General features: G+C 41.6%; 1 long non-coding RNA gene across 1 annotated transcript; it reads right to left on the bottom strand.

The window, feature by feature from the left end:
- Nucleotides 1-233: 233 nt before the first annotated feature.
- LOC138667156 (uncharacterized) lies at nt 234-19,356 on the bottom strand. Its single transcript, XR_011318620.1, has 3 exons — nt 19,321-19,356; nt 11,426-11,827; nt 234-2,891 (listed from the first exon to the last, which is right to left on the bottom strand). It is a non-coding gene; the product is annotated as an uncharacterized lncRNA (long non-coding RNA).
- Between the last annotated feature and the right edge of the window lie 1,673 nt (nt 19,357-21,029).

Raw genomic sequence — 21,029 nt, 5'->3', positions numbered from 1 at the left:
AAGGTTCCAGATTGTACCACCCAGAGTAGAAAGTGCTGGTTTTCGCCTCTGCACCCTTTTTATGACCCTTCATTTGCTAACAATGAAGCAAGGAATCCTGGAAAAGTTTTAGCGAGTTGGTAGTAACATTGATGGGACCATCCACAGTGTGGCCCCCTCTGTCTAGTGTCCTAATGAGTGCCCACTGTCATCATTACACCAGCGCCCCGAGTAATTCATGCATGACGTTAATTCGAAGAGCTATTAAAACTTTTAATTGGATGACTTTTTTTTCCAAACAGTTCATACAAGTTCCTTAAATAAAATAATACATAGTCAAATAATACTATCATCACGATCAGAATAACTGATATTGGCTGTGATAAAATATTTCCGAAATCATAAGCGAAAGCTATTGTACACATATATAGCATAACTGTAAGGATCTTGTTCTGCTCCATTTCATAGTCGAAAAGAGTAAGTCCATTTTATCTATCTGAGAAGGCTTCCGTTTGGTCTCTTGCTTTCTTATATACATACTAGATTGTGGCCCGATTCTAACGTATCGGGTATTCTAGAATACAGTTAGGTCCATATATATTTGGACAGAGACAACATTTTTCTAATTTTCGTTATAGACATTACCACAATGAATTTTAAACAAAACAATTCAGATACAGTTGAAATTCAGACTTTCAGCTTTCATTTGAGGGTATCCACATTAAAATTGGATGAAGGGTTTAGGAGTTTCAGCTCCTTAACATGTGCCACCCTGTTTTTAAAGGGACCAAAAGTAATTGGACAGATTCAATAATTGTAAATAAAATGTTCATTTTTAGCACTTGGTTGAAAACCCTTTGTTGGCAATGACTACCTGCAGTCTTGAACTCATGGACATCACCAGACGCTGTGTTTCCTCCTTTTTGATGCTCTGCCAGGCCTTCACTGCGGTAGTTTTCAGTTGCTGTTTGTTTGTGGGCATTTCTGTCTGAAGTTTAGTCTTTAACAAGTGAAATGCTGCTCAATTGGGATGAGATCAGGTGACTGACTCGGCCATTCAAGAATATTCCACTTCTTTGCTTTAATAAACTCCTGGGTTGCTTTGGCTTTATGTTTTGGGTCATTGTCCATCTGTAGTATGAAACGACGACCAATCAGTTTGGCTGCATTTGGCTGGATCTGAGCACACAGTATGGCGGCTCTGAAGACCTCAGAATTCATTCGGCTGCTTCTGTCCTGTGTCACGCCATCAATAAACACTAGTGACCCAGTGCCACTGGCAGCCATGCATGCCCAAGCCATCACACTGCCTCCGCCGTGTTTTACAGATGATGTGGTATGCTTTGGATCATGAGCTGTACCTCGCCTTCACCATACTTTTCTCTTTCCATCATTCTGGTAGAGGTTGATCTTGGTTTCATCTGTCCAAAGAATGTTCTTCCAGAACTGTGCGGCTTTTTTAGATTTTTTTTTAGCATAGTCCAGTCTAGCCTTTTTATTCTTGATGCTAATGAGTGGCTTACACCGTGCAGTGAACCCTCTGTATTTACTTTCATGCAGTCTTCTCTTTATGGTAGATTTGGATATTGATACGCCGACCTCCTGGAGAGTGTTGTTCACTTGGTTGGCTGTTGTGAAGGGGTTTCTCTTCACCATGGAGATTATTCTGCGATCATCCACCACTGTTGTCTTCCGTGGGCGCCCAGGTCTTTTTGCATTGATGAGTGCACCAGTACTTTCTTTCTTTCTGGGGATGTACCAATCTGTAGATTTTGCCACTCCTAATATTGTAGCAATTTCTCGGATGGTTTTTTTCTGTTTTCGCAGCTTAAGGATGGCTTGTTTCACCTGCATGGAGAGCTCCTTTGACCGCATGTTTACTTCACAGCCAAACCTTCCAAAAGTAAGCACCACACCTCAAATCAACACCAGGACTTTTATCTGCTTAATTGAGAATGACATAACGAAGGGATTTCCCACACCTGTCCATGAAATAGCCTTGGAGTCAATTGTCCAATTACTTTTGGTCCCTTTAAAAACAGGGTGGCACATGTTAAGGAGCTGAAACTCCTAAACCCTTCATCTAATTTTAATGTGGATACCCTCAAATGAAAGCTGAAAGTCTGAACTTCAACTGCATCTGAATTGTTTTGTTTAAAATTAATTGTGGTAATGTCTATAACCGAAATTAGAAAAATGTTGTCTCTGTCCAAATATATATGGACCTAACTGTATGCATGTCCCTGTAGTATATGGACAATGATGATTCCAGAATTCGCGGCAGACTGTGCCCGTCGCTGACTGGTCGAGGCAACCTTTATGACATCATCGTCGCCATGGCAACCATTATGACATCTACGTAGATACTGTGCCCGTCGCTGATTGGTCGAAGTGAATTCGCGGCAGACTGTGCCCATCGCTGATTGGTCGAGGCAACCTTTATGACATCATCGTCGCCATGATGTGCCCGTCGCTGATTGGTCGAGGCCGCCAGGCCTCGACCAATCAGAGACGCGGGATTTCCAGGACAGACAGACAGACAGACGGAAAAACCCTTAGACAATTATATATATAGATAAAGGGTAGAATTTTGGCTGGGAAGCAGCTTGCTGATGCAGAAACCTTTTCCTGAAGAAGGACAGAAAACCAATATTCCCAACCTCTCAGACTTTGCTTGTCTGAAGATGGCGCAGACGAGGGGTTAACAATCCTCGAAAGTGCAACAGGTCATAAAATAAGTTATTTGTTATTACTTTCAATATTTTCATCTATTGTATAATATATTGTCTACGAATCGGACTGTAAAGCGTCTGACAGCCATCGTAATGTATTGTCATAGGTTCCATCCAAATTTCGCCACGGAATGAATGATTCGGTCGTGTCAACGAAGTGTTTCCAACAGTAAAGGAAATCTAAAAGACAAAATTCACAGACCAAAAAAATTATTGCATTAAGAAGAAAAATCTAATGTTAGATGTTGTTTTCATTTTCTGAATATGAGCTTTAAATCTGATGAGAAGCAAAGTGGAAAATCACAAATAGCGCGGTTCTTTGTCAGCATGGAGTATGTCAAAGCGCTCATTATATATATGGTGATTTCTGAGATTTTGCTAAAAACTTTTTTTATGCAAGTTTTTGACATAGCAGGGGGAAAAAATTACTATAATATCACTTGTTATTTATTTCTGAAAGATTCTGTGTAGAAAAACGCAAGGATTACAATGAGGCTAAGGATCCGCAGCAATGCAAATGGCCAATCTATGGGAGATTATAATCTGTCATGTGAACTTAAAGGGACACTGTCACCTGGATTTGGAGGGAACAATCTTCAGCCATGGAGGCGGGGTTTTTGGGTTTTTGATTCACCCTTTCCTTACCCGCTGGCTGCATGCTGGCTGCAATATTGGATTGAAGTTCATTCTCTGTCCTCCATAGTACACGCCTGCGCTGTGCAAGATTGCCTTGTGCAGGCATGTACTACGGAGGACAGAGAATGAACGTCAATCCAATATTGCAGCCAGCATGCAGCCAGCGGGTAAGGAAAGGGTGAATCAAAAACCCAAAAACCCCGCCTCCATGGCTGAAGATTGTTCCCTCCAAATTCAGGTGACAGTGTCCCTTTAATCTTAGAGTCTTTACAACAGGGTTTGAAGTGGAACTGACTTTCAGCCACAATAGAATCCGATAGTCTTCAAAGTTGAGTTACATGAACTATGGGTGGTCCATGACCTGCAGTCATAATATGGATGATAAAATGCTGCAAAAATTAACGTATCCTTAAATTAGCCCATTTCAGGAATTAGCGAGTTTTCAAATTATAAATATTTAGAATGAACATTGGCATCGCCATCACTTTTTAAACAAGAGAACCCCAAGATACTTAATTGTAAGCCAATGAAGTGTCTCCGATAGCGCTATACTCTGTTCTGCATTGAATCTGGCTTGGCTTCACTTTAAATTCAAGCTTTGACGCAGATGTCAACAGAACCTAAGGTATCACTTTACATTTTCCTTCCAAGATTTTTATTTTTATCAACTGGTATCACTATAGTTTTGGGAAAAAGCAAAGCACAATTTAGTTTTGGGAAAAAGCAAACAAAGCACAATTTTGTGGTCCCATTTGTTAGCTTTCAATAGGAAATCATTAGTTTTGTTTTCTAAAAATGGATACCCCCCATTCTCACAATCATTTTCCACAGTTGCACACTGAGCGATTTTGGGGGTCTTTCAGTCTAAGCAAGACTAATGATACGCCTTTGGGACATGGCATCACCCAAAATTTTCGGAAATATTAATAGAAGTATCTTAACTCAACCTCAATGTTTCCTTGTAAAGACAATTTTCATAAACGTTACAAAAAAAGCCAACATGTTTACATGTTTTTCTTTCTTTCTTCTTTCTCGCTCTCTTTTTTAACTTTCTTTATTTCTCCCCCTCTCTCGTATTTTTATTTTCTTTCGCTCTTTTTCGCTCCCCCTCTTTTTTCTCTCTCTCTTTCTCTATCTTTACCTCTATCTTTCTCTCTATCCCATTTCTCAATAGCTATAAAAAGCATAAAGAGTTCCACATATTCTCCAGAGGTATTAATGGGAACCTGTCACCAAGTTTGGCCGATACACGTTACGGCCATCACCTTTCAGGGCTGTTATACAGCATTCTATAATGCCGTATATAAGCCCCCAATCTCACCTGTAAGAGAAGAAAAATAACTTTTATTATACTCCCCTGGGTGGCAGTCCGGTCCGATGGGCATCGCTGGTTTTGGTCCGGCGCTTCCCATTTTCGTGTGATGCCGTCTTCCCACTTGCTTCTTGTGGATGACGCGTCCTTGTGGATGATGCGTCTCTATGTCATCCACACAGGCTCCCCGGAATCGCGCTCCTGCACAGGTGTACTTATCTGCCCTGTTGAGGGCAGAGCAAAGTACTGCAGTGTGCAGGCAACGGAAAAGGTCAGAGAGGCCCAGCGCCTGTGCACTGCAGGACATTGCTCTGCCCTCAACAGGGCAGATAAGTACACCTGTGCAGGAGCGCGATTCCGGGGAGCCTGTGTGGATGACATAGAGATGCGTCATCCACAAGAATCAAGCGGGAGGATGGCATCGCAAGAAGATGGGAGGCATCGGACCAAGACCAGAGACGCCCTTCGGACCGGACCGCCCCCCAGGTGAGTATAATAAAAGTTATTTTTTATCTCTTACAGGTCGAATCGGGGGCTTATACACATCAATATAGAATCCTGTATAACAGCCCTAAAAGGGGGTGGCCATAACTCGTATTGGCCAAACCTGGTTCACTTTAACTCTGCCAATCTGCCGAATGTGAATTTCAAAAGGTTCAATTATCTCAATTATGTTCCTTCTTTCCTTATTCTCTTTTCGTGAAGCTTTAGGTTTTGGCAATCTCCCAATCATACAGCAAATAGTGTGTATCGCTGTGGAACATCACATTGTATAGTCATACACATTAATTAGCTTTTCGTCAAACATTATTTCTCCCACATGTTCGTTTCAATGGAGAGAGGAAAATAAGTTAGTTCCAAAAGAAATTGTGCAACTCAACATTCCCGGTCATTCTCTTCCCTAAAATCTGCTGTCAAGGAATATACAGCTCTGGCAAAAATTAAGAGACCACTGCAAAATGTTCAGTTTGTCTGATTTTTCTCTTTATAGGTATATATTTTGAGTAAAATGTAAATTGTTCTTTTAGTCTATAAACTTCTGACAACATGTCTCCGAAGTTCCAAGCAATACATTTTGTATTTTTTTTCTGAAAAGGAGAAATGGTCAAAAAAAATCCCAGTGCTTTCAGACCTCAAATAATGCAAAGAAAACAAGTTCATAATCATTTAGAAACAACAATACTAATGTTTTAACTCAGGAAGAGTTCAGAAATCAATATTTTGTGGAATAACCATGATGTTTAACCCCTTTACCCCCAAGGGTGGTTTGCACGTTAATGACCGGGCCAATTTTTACAATTCTGACCACTGTCCCTTTATGAGGTTATAACTCTGGAACGCTTCAACGGATCCCAGTGATTCTGACACTGTTTTCTCGTGACATATTGTACTTCATGACAATGGTAAAAAATATTTGATAGTACCTGCGTTTATTTGTGAAAAAAACTGAAATTTGGAGAAAATTATGAAAATTTTGCAATTTTCCAACTTTGAATTTTTATGCAATTAAATCACAGAGATATGTCACACAAAATACTTAATAAGTAACATTTCCCACATGTCTACTTTACATCAGCACAATTTTGGAACCAAAATTTTTTTTTGTTAGGGAGTTATAAGGGTGAAAAGTTGACCAGCAATTTCTCATTTCTACAACACCATTTTGTTTTAGGGACCACATCTCATTTGAAGTCATTTTGAGGGGTCTATATGATAGAAAATGCCCAAGTGTGACACCATTCTAAAAACTGCACCCCTCAAGGTGCTCAAAACCATATTCAAGAAGTTTATTAACCCTTCTGGTGCTTCACAGGAATTTTTTGAATGTTTAAATAAAAATGAACATTTAACTTTTTTTCACAAAAAATTTAATTCAGCTCCAATTTGTTTTATTTTACCAAGGGTAACAGGAGAAAATGGACCCCAAACATTGTTGTACAATTTGTCCTGAGTACGCCAATACCCCACATGTGGGGGTAAACCACTGTTTGGGCGCATGGCAGAGCTCGGAAGCAAAGGAGCGCCATTTGACTTTTCAATGCAAAATTGACTGGAATTGAGATGGGACGCCATGTTTCGTTTGGAGAGCCCCTGATGTGCCTAAACATTGAAACCCCGCACAAGTGACACCATTTTGGAAAGTAGACCCCCTAAGGAACTTATCTAGAGGTGTGGTGAGCACTTTGACCCACCAAGTGCTTCACAGAAGTTTATAATGTAGAACCGTAAAAATAAAAAAATCATATTTTTTCACAAAAATTATCTTTTCGCCCCCAATTTTTTATTTTCCCAAGGGTAAGAGAAGAAATTGGAACAAAAAGTTGTTGTACAATTTGTCCTGAGTACGCTGATACCCCATATGTTGGGGTAAACCACTGTTTGGGCAGATGGGAGAGCTCGGAAGGGAAGGAGCGCCGTTTGACTTTTCAATGCAAAATTGACAGGAATTGAGATGGGACGCCATGTTGCGTTTGGAAAGCCACTGATGTACCTAAACATTGAAACCCCCCACAAGTGACACCATTTTGGAAAGTAGACCCCCTAAGGAACTTATCTAGAGGTGTGGTGAGCACTTTGACCCACCAAGTGCTTCACAGAAGTTTATAATGCAGAGCCGTAAAAATAAAACAAAATTTTTTTCCCACAAAAATTATTTTTTTAGCCCCCAGTTTTGTATTTTCCTGAGGGTAACAGGAGAAATTGGACCCCAAAATTTGTTGCCCAATTTGTCCTGAGTGCGATGATACACCATATGTGGGGGGAACCACTGTTTGGGCGCATGGGAGGGCTCGGAAGGGAAGGAGTGCCATTTGAATGCAGACTTAGATGGAATGGTCTGCAGGTGTCACATTGCGTTTGCAGAGCCCCTAATGTACCTAAACAGTAGAAACCCCCCACAAGTGACACCATTTTGGAAAGTAGACACCCTAAGGAACTTATCTAGATGTGTGGTGAGCGCTTTGACCCACCAAGGGCTTCACAGAAGTTTATAATGGAGAGCCGTAAAAATAAAACAAAAATTTTTTCCCACAAAAATTATTTTTTAGCCCCCAGTTTTGTATTTTCCCGAGGGTAACAGGAGAAATTGTACCCCAAAATTTGTTGTCCAATTTGTCCTGAGTGCGCTGATACCCCATATGGGGGAGGAACCACTGTTTGGGGGCATGGGAGGGCTCGGAAGGGAAGGAGCTCCATTTGGAATGCAGACTTAGATGGAATGGTCTGCAGGTGTCACATTGCATTTGCAGAGCCCCTAATATACCTGAACAGTAGAAACCCCCCACAAGTGACACCATTTTGGAAACTAGACCCCCTAAGGAACTCATCTAGATGTGTTGTGAGAGATTTGAACCCCCAAGTGTTTCACTACAGTTTGTAACGCAGAGCCATGAAAATTAAAAAAAAAATCTTTCCCCCAAAAATTATTTTTTAGCCCCCAGTTTTGTATTTTCCCGAGGGTAAGAGGAGAAATTCGACTCCAAAAATTGTTGTCCAATTTGTCCTGAGTACGCTGATACCCCATATGTTGGGGGAAACCACCGTTTGGGCGCATGGGAGGGCTCGGAAGGGAAGGAGTGCCATTTGGAATGCAGACTTAGATGGAATGGTCTGCAGGCGTCACATTGCGTTTGCAGAACCCCTAATGTACCTAAACAGTAGAAACCCCCCACAAGTGACCCCATATTGGAAACTAGACCCCCCCAGGGAACTTATCTAGATGTGTTGTGAGAACTTTGAACCCCCAAGTGTTTCACTACAGTTTATAACGCAGAGCCATGAAAATAAAAAATCTTTTTTTTTCCCACAAAAATTATTTTTAGCCCCCAGTTTTGTATTTTCCCAAGGGTAACAGGAGAAATTGGACCCCAATTTCCTATTTGTCCTGAGTACGCTGATACCCCATATGTTGGGGTAAATCCCTGTTTGGGCGCACGGGAGAGCTCGGAAGGGAAGAAACACTGTTTTACTTTTTCAACGCAGAATTGGCTGGAATTGAGATCGAACGCCATGTCGCGTTTGGAGAGCCCCTGATGTGCCTAAACAGTGGAAACCCCCTAATTATAACTGAAACCCTAATCCAAACACACCCCTAACCCTAATCCCAACAGTAACCCTAACCACACCGCTAACCCTGACACACACCTAACCCTAATCCCAACCCTATTCCCAACTGTAAATGTAATCTAAACCCTAACTGTAACTTTAGCCCCAACCCTAACCCTAACTTTAGCCCCAACCCAAACTGTAGCCCTAACCCTAGCCCTAACCCTAGCCCTAACCCTAGCCCTAACCCTAGCCCTAACCCTAACCCTAGCCCTAACCCTAGCCCTAACCCTAGCCCTAACCCTAGCCCTAACCCTAGCTCTAACCCTAGCCCTAGCCCTAATGGGAAAATGGAAATAAATACATTTTTTTAATTTTTCCCTAACTAAGGGGGTGATGAAGGGGGGTTTGATTTACTTTAATAGCGGGTTTTTTAGTGGATTTTTATGTTTTGCAGCCGTCACACACTGAAAGACGCTTTTTCAATATTTTTTGCGTTACCGCATTTTGAGAGCTATAATTTTTCCATATTTTGGTCCACAGAGTCATGTGAGGTCTTGTTTTTTGCGGGACGAGTTGACGTTTTTATTGATAACATTTTCAGGCACGTGACATTTTTTGATCGCTTTTTATTCCGATTTTTGTGAGGCAGAATGACCAAAAACCAGCTATTCATGAATTTCTTTTGGGGGAGGCGTTTATACCGTTCCGCGTTTGGTAAAATTGATAAAGCAGTTTTATTCTTCGGGCCAGTTCGATTACAGCGACACCTCATTTATGTCATTTTTTTATGTTTTGGCGCTTTTATACGATAAAAGCTATGTTATAGAAAAAATAATTATTTTTGCATCTCTTTATTCTCAGGACTATAACTTTTTTATTTTTTTGCTGATGTTGCTGTATGGCGGCTCGTTTTTTGCGGGACAAGATGACGTTTTCAGCGGTACCATGTTTATTTATATCTGTCTTTTTGATCGTGTGTTATTCCACTTTTTGTTCGGTGGTATGATAATAAAGCGTTGTTTTTTGCCTCGTTTTTTTTTTTTTTTCTTACGGTGTTTACTGAAGGGGTTAACTAGTGAGCCAGTTTTATAGGTCGGGCCGTTACGGACGCGACGATACTAAATATGTGTACTTTTCTTGTTTTTTTTATTATTTAGATAAAGAAATGTATTTATGGGAATAATATATATATTTTTTTTCATTATTTAGGAAATTTTTTTTTTTACTTTTTTACTTTGTCCCGGGGGGGACATCACAGATCGGTGATCTGACAGTTTGCACAGCACTCTGTCAGATCACTGATCTGACTTACAGTGCTGCAGGCTTCACAGTGCCTGCTCTGAGCAGGCTCTGTGAAGCCACCTCCCTCCCTGCAGGACCCGGATCCGCAGCCATCTTGGATCCGGGCCTGGAGCAGGCAGGGAGGGAGGTAAGACCCTCGCAGCAATGCGATCACATTGCCTTTCTGCGGGGGGCTCAGGGAAGCCCGCAGGGAGCCCCCTCCCTGCGCGATGCTTCCCTGCACCGCCGGCACATCGCGATCATGTTTGATCGTGGTGTGCCGGGGGTTAATGTGCCGGGGGCGGTCCGTGACCGCTCCTGGCACATAGTGCCGGATGTCATCTGCAATAGGCAGCTGACACCCGGCCGCGATCGGCCGCGCTCCCCCGTGAGCGCCGCCGATCACACTGGACATACTATGCCGTCGGTGGTCATAGGGGCCCACCCCACCTCGACGAGATAGTACGTCCGATGTCAGAAAGGGGTTAATCACAGCTTTCATGCGTCTTGTCATGCTTTCCACCAGTCTTTCACACTGTTTCTGGTGCAAAAATGTAAGCAGTTCTTCTTTGATGACTTCTGACTATCCATCATCCTCTTGAATACATTCCAAATGTTTTCAATGGGGTTCAGGTCAGGAGATTGGGCTGCCCATGACAGGGTTTTGATGTTTTGGTTTCTTAATTTTTGCCAGAGCTGTATATTAATAATATACGGTATATAACCATTACATCGTTGTGAAATAGCTTGGCTCGATCAAGGTTTGGCTCACATCTATGGCCATTCTCCAAGTATTTCCATGATATATTTTCCTAATTTTGGGATACTTTCCTGGCCCTGGCTGCAAATACACATACAGTATATTAGCTGTGTAAACTCCATCCGATGGACAAATTACATGACCCTTAACTAGCAGTGAAAAATATTATAATGAAAAGTTTGACTTCTCCATATTATCGCACATCAATAATGGGATGGGGGTTAGGTGTGTATGACGCTTAAAGATATTGTCCACTATTTTCACATTGATCAGCAATCCTTAGGATTGGTCATCAATGTCTGATCGGTGGGATGCGAAACCCGGTAACCCCGCCGATCGTTTGTTCTCAATACTGGCGGTGACCAGAAGTGCTCAAATACGGAGCTGCTCTATCTACTGAAATGTGGCCATGGCCAGGTACTGCACATCCTCCCCCTATTGATTTGAATAGGGAGTGGATGTGCAGTAGACAGAGCAACTCTGTAATTGAATACTTCCCGTGGCGGCACCGAGAACAACTAATTGATGGGGGTGTCACACCCCCACCAATAAGATATTGATGACCTATCCTGAGGATTGGTCATCAGTGTTATAGTAGTGGACAACCTCTTTAGGATTCAGAAAACTCCGGACATTTAAAAATGTGATAGCATTAGGTGTCTCATGGACCATACTGACCTTTATGGGACATTGCTTGTATTTTTACTCCTCTGCTGTTAAGTTCTTGGATCTTAGCCTTAGTAGTGCCCTTGTAGACCTTCGCAAATATAATGTGCAACTTGACATGAGGGTTTTTGGGAATGAATGCGTTCAGCAAGATCTGAATGCAATCATCGCAAGGACTCCAGGAGATGTACCATACAATCGTGCATTCTCTCCAAGCGTCTTTGAATCGTTCTCCAAGAAACACCTCCTCAGCTTGAGACTCTTCGGTGTTGGTAAGGTGATTACAATCAATACGTTGGTTCTGATCATACACCTCATAGCAGAGATGAGTGGCTGGGGGGTTTGGAGATGGTCCATAGTGAGAACAAAACAATTTGGGAGGCATAGAAATCATGTTGATGAAAAGTGTGAAACCTACGAAAATAAAAAGAATTTTAAAATTACAGCGGAATTTTTTTTTAAACAACGGAAATTCGGTATCATCAAAAGTATTACAAATCTGCAGTTCAAGACTTGTACGTATTCTAAAACCCTGAGGCTGAGAACACATCCAACATCTGAGAAACAATCCAAATGTATGTGCAGGGAAGTGGTGCATCCCTGCTACCTGTAGTGATCTTTTGTTCCAGGTGACCATGAAAGCTACAATTGTAGAGTTCTTTATTCACATAATGGGAACCTCTCAATGAAAACAAGGGTCTCCAACATTGGTACTTTTTACAATAAAATGTATCTTTATTAATATATTTATAAAAACATTTTACTCTTTTTTTATTCCCGAAGCGGTACGCATGCGCGAACCGTAGATTCATCTGAGGGATTAATTGCACTTTATTAGTAATATGTATATTTCTTAGTCACTGCATTGATTGGGCACATTGCACTTATACATATTTATTTCTTAGTTATTGCATCAATTGGGCACATTGCACCTTAATCAAATTCCCTATACCTTCCTGGAGCGGTACACATGCGCAGGCTGTAGACTTGCCTGAGGGATCAATGGCGGGCGGGTGTGCAGTCGATGCATCGGGACGGGTAGTCCTGATGCGCCGGCGCACATGACCACTTGCGATCCCTCCCCTTAGTTTTGCAGCCTTTACTGGCGGGCACATGCGCTGTTTATGCTCCAAGGTTACAACAATATCTCCTCACAGGACTTTCCTATGATGCATGTGCAGTAGCGTATGGCTTGGCCACATGCAGACATTAGGTTTAGGACCTGTAGCACTTGCGCAGTGATCCCCACCTTACCTATTATAGGTATGATGTGTCCAATCAACGTTTAGGCTGCATTATTTAAACCGGCATACCCCCTGCCCTGACACGCCTCCCATAGAAGCAGAGCGAAACGTGCGTCGGGGCAGAGGGAGGTCCGGGAACCTTTACCTACCCATTACCTGGTATGTTTAAACTGATACTATGATTGAGGAGTTGATATTACTATACAGTAGATTGTTTATTATCATGGGTCTATTGGTTTATATTTGGGACATTGTTTCTGTATGAATTTCCCTATTTCCTACCGGGCAATATTTATTATTAGTATTGCATTGTCCCATTGGTATAAGACTATTATTATCATTGTTTCATGGTCTTAAAGCATTTTTGTATATTTGGTTATATGACATCAGTGGGTTAGTTTGTTGAAAGTCCCAGGACATTATAGTCCCTCGATTTTTGAATCTAGCACCTTCTCTGGATGATGTTTTTATAAATATATTACTAAAGATATATTTTATTGTAAAAAGTACCAATGTTGGAGACCCTTGTTTTCATTGAGAGGTTCCCATTGTGGGAATAATGATCTAGTGCAGGTACTTTAACCCTTTCTTCTTATATGGGTTGAGTCATTTGGGGCGAACATTGTTATTGAATTGTAGAGTTCTGTTAAATTTCCAAGACATTCGGGAGCCTGTTGACCGCTGCCATGCCTGCTAACAAGACGGTGCTCCTGTGAAGACGAGCCTGTGGCTGGGCATAGTAGAAGACCATGATTTTTGGTATATACGACAATACTATGGTAATGCAGTATATAATATAAGCGATCGTACAATCACATATTAAAATCCACCGATGGGAATACAAAATAAAGTAAAAAGAAATGTGTTTTTAAAAATATAAAAAATATCTAAAAATTTTGAATCACTCACTCTTATCTCTTATTAAAAATAAAGAAACAAAAACAGTATTGTAGTATCACAGTGTCATTAAAAGTCTGATATATGAAAATAAATGATTGATTAACCTCATACAAAAATCAAAACTCCAACATTGCCTTTTTTCAGCTTTTAACAACACAGCAAAAAAAAAAAAAGTCATGAAGTGATGAAAACGTTAACCCCAAAATGGTATCAATAAAAACAAGCTGCCAATGCAAAAAAAAAAAAAAAAAATCCTCACACAGCTCCATTGATGTAAAAAATTAAAACAGTACAGATATTGAAAAATAGTGGATTTTTTTCCCAAATTAGGCTGGTTTCACACTTGCGTTTTAAATCGCATGCGTTTTAAAAAAAAACGCATGGTGAAAAAACGCATGTAAACGCGTGCAAACGCCGCGTTTTTTGACGCATGCGTTTTTGCATGTGGTGAAAAAAACGTGGCGTTTTAACGCGTTTACATGTGTTTTTTCATGCGTTGGCGTTTTTTAAACGCATGCAGATAAATGTGTGACAGCTGCCAATCATCAAAATAAAGTAAAAAACCCACTAAAACAGAAAGAGCTAGGGTTAGGGGTAGGGTTAGGGGTAGGGATCCTAACCCTAACCCTAAAGGGATCCTAACCCTAACCCTAACCCTAAAGGGATCCTAACCCTAACCCTAACCCTACCCCTAACCCTACCCTTAAAGGGATTAGGGTTAGGGGTAGGGTTAGGGTTAGAAGTAGGGTTAGGGTTAGGGGTAGGGTTAGGGGTAGGGTTAGGGGTAGGATCCCTTTATCAATTTTATGGTGTGGGGTGGTTTATCAGTGTGTTTTTTTGTGTGTTTTTTTAAAAACGCATGCGTTTTTAACGCATGCAAACGCATGTGGTTAAAAACGCATGCGTTTACATAGACAGCAACGCATTTTTTTGCCGCAAAAAAAGGATGCATTTTTTTGCCGCAAAAAAAGCATGTGTTTTTTTGCGGCAAAAAAACGCCGCTAGAAATACTACATGTTGCATTTCTGCAACGCAACGCATGCAGAAAAAAAAGCATGCGTTGCAAAAGCGCGTCCAAACTTGTGTTGAGCGATACCGTCCGATACTTGCAAGTATCGGTATCGGATAGTATCGGCCGATACCCGAAAAATATCGGATATCGCCGATACCGATATCCGATACCAATACAAGTCAATGGGACATCAAGTATCGGAATGTATCCTGATGGTTCCCAGGGTCTGAAGGAGAGGAAACTCTCCTTCAGGCCCTGGGATCCATAGTGAGGTGTAAAATAAAGAATTAAAATAAAAAATATTGATATGCTCACCTCTCCGGCGGCCCCTGGACATCACGCTGGTAACCGGCCGGCTTCTTTGTTTAAAATGAGCGTCTTAAGGACCTGCGAATGACGTTGCGGCTTCTGATTGGTCGCATGCCGCTCATGTGACCGCCACGCGACCAATCAGAAGCCGCGACGTCATTCGCAGGTCCTCAATTCCTAGAATTAGGAGTTTAGTGAATGAGAATGACGTCGCGGCTTCTGATTGGTCGCATGGCGGTCACATGGGCGGCACGCGACCAATCAGAAGTCGCGACGTCATTCTCAGGTCCTAAAGGCGCTCATTTTAAACAAAGAAGCCGGCCGGTTAGCAGCGTGATGTCCAGGGGCCGCCGGAGAGGTGAATATATCAATATTTTTTATTTTAATTCTTTATTTTACACATCCCTATGGATCCGATACCGATACCCGATACCACAAAAGTATCGGATCTCGGTATCGGAATTCCGATACCGCAAGTATCGGCCAATACCCGATACTTGCGGTATCGGAATGCTCAACACTAGTCCAAACGCATACAAAAAACACATGCGTTTTTAATGTTAAATATAGGGAAAAAAACGCATGCTTTTTTTGCGTTTTTTACCGCAAAAACGCAAAAAAAAAATGCAAATGTGAAACCACCCTTACAATATTTTTTCACCAAAAAAAAAAATCTATACAAGTTTGGTATCTCAGTAATTTCTTTGATCTGTGGAATCATATTGTCCATATTATCGGGTTATTTTTTCTGTACAATGAACGGTGTAAAAACGAGACCCCGCCAAAAATGTGTGGAATTGTGGTTTTTGTGCAATTTCACAACACTTGGAATTATTTTAATTATTTTCCCGTTTTCCATTCTATCGAATGGTTAAATGGTGTCACTCAAAACTACAACTCAACCCTCAAAAAAATACAAATTCATACAGCGATGTCTATGGAAGAATAAGAAAATCATGACGCTTCCAAAGGAGAAACAGGTCTAATTTTTTGTTCCATGTATATGGACACGCAATTAAAATAAAATTTTAAGCATTTGGCACAAATCCAAGGGACATATACCAGGATGGCGGATATATACAGTGGGGCAAAAAAGTATTTAGTCAGTCAGCAATAGTGCAAGTTCCACCACTTAAAAAGATGAGAGGTGTCTGTAATTTACATCATAGGTAGACCTCAACTATGGGAGACAAACTGAGAAAAAAAAATCCAGAAAATCACATTGTCTGTTTTTTTTAACATTTTATTTGCATATTATGGTGGAAAATAAGTATTTGGTCAGAAACAAACAATCAAGATTTCTGGCTCTCACAGACCTGTAACTTCTTCTTTAAGAGTCTCCTCTTTCCTCCACTCATTACCTGTAGTAATGGCACCTGTTTAAACTTGTTATCAGTATAAAAAGACACCTGTGCACACCCTCAAACAGTCTGACTCCAAACTCCACTATGGTGAAGACCAAAGAGCTGTCAAAGGACACCAGAAACAAAATTGTAGCCCTGCACCAGGCTGGGAAGACTGAATCTGCAATAGCCGACCAGCTTGGAGTGAAAAAATCAACAGTGGGAGCAATAATTAGAAAATGGAAGACATACAAGACCACTGATAATCTCCCTCGATCTGGGGCTCCACGCAAAATCCCACCCCATGGGGTCAGAATGATCACAAGAACGGTGAGCAAAAATCCCAGAACCATGCGGGGGGACCTAGTGAATGAACTGCAGAGAGCTGGGACCAATGTAACAAGGCCTACCATGAGTAACACACTACGCCACCATGTACTTAGATCCTGCAGTGCCAGACGTGTCCCACTGCTTAAGCCAGTACATGTCCGGGCCCATCTGAAGTTTGCTAGAGAGCATTTGGATGATCCAGAGGAGTTTTGGGAGAATGTCCTATGGTCTGATGAAACCAAACTGGAACTGTTTGGTAGAAACACAACTTGTCGTGTTTGGAGGAAAAAGAATACTGAGTTGCATCCATCAAACACCATACCTACTGTAAAGCATGGTGGTGGAAACATCATGCTTTGGGGCTGTTTCTCTGCAAAGGGGCCAGGACGACTGATCCGGGTACATGAAAGAATGAATGGGGCCATGTATCGTGAGATTTTGAGTGCAAACCTCCTTCCATCAGCAAGGGCATTGAAGATGAAACATGGCTGGGTCTTTCAACATGACAATGATCCAAAGCACACCGCCAGGGCAACGAAGGAGTGGCTTCGTAAGAAGCATTTCAAGGTCCTGGAGTGGCCTAGCCAGTCTCCAGATCTCAACCCTATAGAAAACCTTTGGAGGGAGTTGAAAGTCCGTGTTGCCAAGCGAAAAGCCAAAAACATCACTGCTCTAGAGGAGATCTGCATGGAGGAATGGGCCAACATACCAACAACAGTGTGTGGCAACCTTGTGAAGACTTACAGAAAACGTTTGACCTCTGTCATTGCCAACAAAGGATATATTACAAAGTATTGAGATGAAATTTTGTTTCTGACCAAATACTTATTTTCCACCATAATATGCAAATAAAATGATAAAAAAACAGACAATGTGATTTTCTGGATTTTTTTTTCTCAGTTTGTCTCCCATAGTTGAGGTCTACCTATGATGTAAATTACAGACGCCTCTCATCTTTTTAAGTGGTGGAACTTGCACTATTGCTGACTGACTAAATACTTTTTTGCCCCACTGTATATACCAGGATGGGGGATATATAAACCAGGAAGGATGATGTATATGCCAGGATCGGTCCAGAATAAGGGACATATTACCAGGATGGGGGATATATAAACCAGGATGGACCCATAATAAGGGACATATTACCCAGATGGGGATATGTATACCAAGATGGGGGATATATACCATATACCAGGATGGGGGATATATAAACCAGGATAGGCCCAGGATGGCGGATATATATGCCAGGATGGGGGATATATAAACCAGGATGGACCCAGGATAAGGGACATATTACCAAGATGGGGGATATATAAACCAGGATGGGCCCAGGATAAGGGACATATTACCAGGATGGGAGGTAAATGCATCTGCGGTTACTAATGTTTGTAGATTTTAATTGATTTTGAATAAAAGAAGATTTTTTGTTGGATTTTTGCCTATTTCTCAGTAATTTTCTCAACAACTATATCTACACTAGATTGTGGCCCGATTCTAACGCATCGGGTATTCTAGAATATGCATGTCCCCGTAGTATATGGACAATGATGATTCCAGAATTTGCGGCACACTGTGCCCGTCGCTGATTGGTCGAGGCAACCTTTATGACATCATCGTCGCCATGGCAACCATTATGACATCTACGTCGATACTGTGCCCGTCGCTGAATCAGAAACGTGAGATGTCTACGTCCTTTATGACATCATCGTCGCTGTGCCCGTTGCTGATTGGTCGAGGCCTGGCGGCCTCTACCAATCAGACGCGGGATTTCTACGTCCTTTATGACATCATCGTTGCCGTGCCCGTTGCTGATTGGTCGAAGCCTGGCGGCCTCGACCAATCAGAGACGCGGGATATCTACGTCCTTTATGACATCATCGCCAAGTGTCAGGAGGACTGATCAATATAGAAGTGTCAGGAGGACTGATCAATATAGAAGTGTCAGGAGGACTGATCAATATAGAAGTGCCAGGAGGACTGATCAATATAGAAGTGTCAGGAGGACTGATCAATATAGAAGTGCCAGGAGGACTGATCAATATAGAAGTGTCAGGAGGACTGATCAATATAGAAGTGTCAGGAGGACTGATCAATATAGAAGTGTCAGGAGGACTGATCAATATAGAAGTGTCAGGAGGACTGATCAATATAGAGGTATCAGGAGGACTGATCAATATAGAAGTGTCAGGAGGACTGATCAATATAGAATGTCAGGAGGACTGATCAATATAGAAGTGTCAGGAGGACTGATCAATATAGAATGTCAGGAGGACTGATCAATATAGAAGTGTCAGGAGGACTGATCAATATAGAAGTGTCAGGAGGACTGATCAATATAGAAGTGTCAGGAGGACTGATCAATATAGAAGTGTCAGGAGGACTGATCAATATAGAGGTATCAGGAGGACTGATCAATATAGAGGTATCAGGAGGACTGATCAATATAGAAGTGTCAGGAGGACTGATCAATATAGAGGTGTCAGGAGGACTGATCAATATAGAAGTGTCAGGAGGACTGATCAATATAGAAGTGTCAGGAGGACTGATCAATATAGAAGTGTCAGGAGGACTGATCAATATAGAAGTGTCAGGAGGATTTATCAATAAAGAGGTGTCAGGAGGACTGATCAATATAGAATGTTGGCCTGGCGGCCTCGACCAATCAGAGAGCCGGGATTTCCAGGACAGACAGACAGACAGACAGACAGACAGACGGAAAAACCCTTAGACAATTATATATATAGATATTATCATCAGACATGCACTGACCTGATGAAGTGTGGTATCAGCCGCTGCTCTTCTACTGCTCTCACTATAGAAATAACTCAGCTTTTATATAATTTGTAGCTGGTTTATCTAGTTATGATGCAAATGGTATCTATGGATGAGGCATACATTGGCATTTCAGTCTTTGTGTCTATTTAAAGTCTCCTTCATTCATTTTTCCTTGCACCGATCACTCCCAGATTATGATGTGCAAATAAAGTATTGTCCACCCAATGACTTACGAGCAGCAGAAGGATGTGAGCGACTCTAAGGAAAGGAAACCGAAAGGACTTGTCAGTGCTAATATGTGTCACATGAAGGAGACAAATTTTGCCTATCTAGATGACCAAACAATGTTCAGGCTTGGGATGTAATATTAATGTTAATGAAATATTGTATTAATAGTCATTCCTAAGAGAATAATTATTATCAATGTTCCATAAAGTGTTGATCAGGAAATGTAGCTCCTTCTTACGATATCAAGCTTTGGCCACCATGATGCAGTGATTTTTGTTTGTTTTATTTATTTACTTTTATTATTTTTTCATATCTGCATTCCCAGAGCCAAAACTTGTTAACTTGTTTCATGGAGATGAGTTGTATTTTCCAACTATACATTTTTTTTAACACTTACTGAACAGGAAAAGGAACATGTGAATTTTATTCTACCGGTCAATACAATAGTGATTCGAGATGAGCAGATCTTTTGAAATTTGAATTCGACAAATTTTCCCCAATAAATGTAATTTGCGGAAAATAAATTTGCTAAATTTTATAACCGGAAAGCTTGTAAATGTTCAGAAAATACACATGGGGGAGAAGAAAGAGTGAGAACGCCAATGACCCAAGGGCTTACAATTTACGGAGAAAGAAGTTCTCACTGAGCTTATACTCTACAGAGAGAGAGGACCCTGCTGAGCTTACACTTCACAAGAGAAAGCAAGAGGACCTTGCTAACCATAAGATCTTACATTGTGCAGGAGAGAAAGAGAGGACCCCACTGACCACAAGAGCTTACACTCTTCAGGAAAGAGAGAGGACCCCACTGACATAAGAGCTTACACTCTACAGGAAAGATAGAGGGTATAATTGACTATTAGCGTTTGCACTCTACAGGAGAGAGAGAGGACCTCACTGACCATAAGAGCTTATACTCTACAGGAGAGAGAGGACCTCACTGACCATAAGAACTGATACTCTACAGGAGAGAGAGAAGACCCTGCTGACCATAAGAACTTACACTCTACAGGAGAGAGCGAGGACCTCACTGACTATAAGAGCTTATACTCTACAGGAGAAAGAGAGGACCTCACTGACCATAAGAGCTTACACTCTACAGGAGAGAGAGAGGACCTCGCTGACCATAAGAGCTTACACTCTACAGGAGAGAGAGGACCCCACTGATCATAAGAGCTTACATTCTACAGGAGAGAAAGGACACCACTGACCATAAGAGCTTATACTCTACAGGAGAAAGAGAGGACCCCACTGACCATAAGAGCTTACACTCTACAGGAGAGAGAGGACCCCACTGACCATAAGAGCTTACACTCTACAGGAGAGAGAGGACCTCGCTGACCATAAGAGCTTACACTTTACAGGAGAGAGAGGACCCCACTGACCATAAGAGCTTACACTCTACAGGAGAGAGAGGACCACGCTGACCATAAGAGCTTATACTCTACAGGAGAAAGAGAGGACCTCACTGACCA

The sequence above is a fragment of the Ranitomeya imitator genome, chromosome 2, assembly GCF_032444005.1.
Source record: "Ranitomeya imitator isolate aRanImi1 chromosome 2, aRanImi1.pri, whole genome shotgun sequence".
In the NCBI taxonomy this organism is placed as follows: domain Eukaryota; kingdom Metazoa; phylum Chordata; class Amphibia; order Anura; family Dendrobatidae; genus Ranitomeya; species Ranitomeya imitator.
Note: the sequence above shows the minus strand (reverse complement) of the source record. Positions and strands in the feature narration are given on the sequence as shown.